The sequence below is a fragment of the Ananas comosus genome, linkage group 9 (genome assembly GCF_001540865.1).
Source record: "Ananas comosus cultivar F153 linkage group 9, ASM154086v1, whole genome shotgun sequence".
Classification (NCBI taxonomy): Eukaryota; Viridiplantae; Streptophyta; class Magnoliopsida; order Poales; family Bromeliaceae; genus Ananas; species Ananas comosus.
The window spans coordinates 7,691,681-7,695,363 of NC_033629.1; the positions used below are offsets into that span (position 1 = coordinate 7,691,681).

Sequence of the window (3,683 nt, forward strand, 5' to 3'; positions counted from 1 at the left end):
TTAAATGCAATCTAAGACATAAAAAGGAATTTGAAAGCTTCGGGATGGCACCCCCCACCTTTAATCGATGTAGAGGCTTGGGAAATCCTTCTCGGCGAACTTTACGAAAAGGCTTTAGCCTTCCTCGCCCGAATCAACACTAGCCCGGCCCGATCTTGCCGAGAATTTCGCGTCGGCTCGCCGAATGCTAAAACGGACCTCGCCCCCACGTTTTGTGACCTAACAATAGGGTTTCCAAGGCTTCAAATGAGATCAATCTCATACTTTACAAAATGCCCCCATTTGGAGCCCTAGGTTGCACATATAGCAACCCACCAATAAAACCCTAGATTTATGGGATTGATCTACTTAGAAGCTTATTTAGGGTTCATTTGACCCATTCCAAAGCATAAAAACCCAAAACCCTAAGTTTTACAAGCTAGGGTTTGTAGCTTACCTCTTGAGCTGCACCAATAGAGAGGAGAGAAAGAGAAGAAGATGCTCCAAGCCTTCTCTATCTTGTTCTCCTCCTTCTTCTTCTTCTCCTCCTTCTTCTTCTTCTCTTTCTTCTTCTCCTTCTCTTATGTTCTTTCTTTCCTAGAGAGAGAGAGGAGCAAGAGAGAGTGTGAAAGAGAGAAAGAATGAGAGGCTGTGAGGGAGAGAGAGAGGGCTTAGCCCACTCTAATAAAGGCCATTTTGCACAAAAACCCCTCAACTTTTAATCCTATACGCTGCTTTTACTGGGCAGTTTTCGCGTGGAGGGACCGGTCTCCCCGACAAGGGACTGGTCCACGAGAGCTTTCCTCAGGCACACGCGTTCGGGAACGGGGGGAGACCGGTCCTCAGGAGACCGATCCTCGCCTGAGAGACCGGTCCCCGAGAGCTCGATTTTCAGGACTAAGCCAATTTCGACATTTCTCGCTGGGGACAACGTTCGGGAACCGGTCTCTCTCTGCCAGAGACCGGTTGCATCAAGCAACCCTGCAACACCCTGCCAAGGAAACCGGTCTCTCACCTGCAGAGACCAGTCCCCGAGAGCAACATTAGCCCAATGATGCCGTTTGCATCGTTTGCTCTCGCGGACTCAACTCCAAAGCACTTTTTGTGTATCGGACATTTCCAACTCCCACAAAGGGTATTCTCTTGACAATTAGTCGATCCTGAATGAAGTACAATCCTCGGATTTCGAGAATTCACTTCCTTACACACATAGTCTATTTTGGGCTTGTGGCGGTCGCTCCACACAAGCAGTGCACTCCGGAGTTGTCACACGAGCGGGGTAGCTCATCGGGTGGGATATGAGCGGGGCAGCTCCTCACCCATTGGACTGGGACGTGAGTTGGGGCGAAGGGCGGGGTAGCCTTTCCCCTATGAGATTGAGTGGGGCAGCTCAACATCTATGAGATTTGTAGTGTACCGAATTTTAATATAGAAATAAGAGTAAATAAAAATGTATAAAATTGTGCAAATGAGAGGGGCTAAGGTGTAGTGGTGCAAGTAAAAGAGTTTACTTGGAGGGCAAGTCTCCCTATGTTATGAGAGGGACTAAAGTGTAATTGTGCAAATCAAGGGTTTGCTTGGAGGGCAAGTTTCCTATGAGTGTAAGTGAATTCTTGACCTTTTACCCCAAACCGTAGGAGAGAGAGAGGGTGGGTTTTCTCTCTTTTTCTCTTTGACTTTATGACCTCTCTTTCTCTTTGCTTCTCTTTACCAAAAAGAGGATTAGAGAAGAAAGAAAAATTAGAATTTGCTTGGTGGTGAAGCAAGCTTGGTGGAGAAGAAGGCTTGGAATTGAGTTACTTTCTTCATCTTCTTCATCATTTGGATTAGAGAAGAAAGCTTGTTTAAGGTAAGCTTCATGGGCTCTAATGGCATATAGCTAGAGATGGGTTTAAATCTCTTAGAATCTAGCTAGATGGAAATCCTAGTTGATGTTAGGTTGCTATTTGCTTGAATCATGAATTTATATAGTGTATTATTGCAATAGTGACCTCTAGGATTTTGGAAGAGAGCTCTTGATCATGAGAGGTTTTAATCTCAATTGATCATATGTTTCCGCAATTGAAGGTGAAACCGACTCGGAGGATCATTCGGATTGAGATTCCGTTAAGCCGGTGGTGGTCAAAGTGAAGAAAATTCTATTTTGCTTCATTTGTCGCAGTTGGAAGAAAACGACGGCCATAAATCGCGCTACTAGGCTACTCGCTTCGTGTCAACATCACGAGGTGGGGGGTGCTATCCGAAATAGCCGGGTTTCATTCTATGTCTAAGTTCTAATATTATTGATCATATATCATCATGCATAGAATAGTGAGAATCCTATGAGTTGTGGTAATTTCATGCTTAGTGTAAGGGATAATGATCCATGATTGCATGATACTTGTAGGAATATCTATTTGCATGATGTTGAGATAGATGTGGACATGTATGTTATATGAGAACTTTTATATGATGCCAATATAAATATTGTACATGTTGTATGAATTACTAGTGGACATATGCATGTGAATATGATGTAAGAATAGACTAGATTCATGAGGAACTAGTATGTAAACCAATGACATTGTGAGAATTGGAAACTAATGCTATGTGGCCGACCTAAGCAAAGCATGCCTTGTGATGATTGGGATATGGTACTCCCGTGGCCCTCGAATGAGAGGACTTGATCATACTCGCATTGTCTGTTATAGCTTGTGGATGGTCGCTCCTCCCAAGCAGTGAGCTCCGGAGTTGAATCACATTGAGATTGGAACGGGGGAGAGAGTCACTACGGTGCGCCCTCGGCAGACGGTCACGGTCGCGTGACAGTATGTGTGGCGAGTGATTCGACCTTCGGGCGAATCGTTTGGATTTGACATAGGCATGATCATGGCATTTCGTATATAGTTTGCATACATGACAGAACTTAAACATGTACTTGTTGACATGATTTGTAAAGGCATAGCTACACATTTGAAGCATGATATAGATGTATATGAGCAGGTTAGGCTTATTGTTTATCTATTATCTCCTTGACATACTATCATTCTATTGTTTCTATGCCTTTCTTGGACCTAGTGGAAAAATCGGCGGGGTCGGCGGCCGAACCCACTGGGAACTATGGATAATAGTTCTCACACCCTGTTTTGCAGAGCCTAGTTCGAGCGCGTGTGTCGAGGATCGCGGCAAGGGCGTCGCGCAGTAGATAGCATGGACCACCGGCGTTAGCTCACTACCCTCGAGTATAAAAAGGAAAGAATGATATGTAAAACCCTTTTGTGAAGAAATGTAATGTATTTGAGAGATGGTATTTTGGTTGTATGTATGAGAAGTAAAGTGAAATATGTGATGGTTCATGTGTGTGAACAAGTGATGTAATAGATAATTTAAATTCTCTTGTATCTGTGATTGCCTCTCTCAATGTTGAATGCTAACATCTCTTGTTGGATATGTATGCATAGACTTTGTTACGCTTCGGGCGGGCAGGGGAAACTCTGTCCGTTCGGCGGGTCTGTTTCGGACCCGAACTGTCCAAATTGGCGGTGACGGGTCGTGACAAGATTAGAGCGGGGCAGCTCAATATCTATGAGATTAGAGCGGGGTAGCTCTTCATCTATGACCTTTGAGATGTGAGACGGGTGAGATAAGAGCGGGGTAGCTCCTCACCTATGAGATTTGAGATAATCAGTCAGGGCGAAGAGCGGGGTAGCTCTTCACCTCTTCAC

The 3,683-nt window shown here is 44.6% G+C and overlaps 1 long non-coding RNA gene across 1 annotated transcript; it reads left to right on the plus strand.

Moving 5' to 3' along the window:
* On the plus strand, nucleotides 1,801-3,206 carry LOC109715724. The gene is made up of 3 exons (XR_002217747.1): nucleotides 1,801-1,828; nucleotides 1,967-2,204; nucleotides 3,111-3,206. It is a non-coding gene; the product is annotated as an uncharacterized LOC109715724 (long non-coding RNA).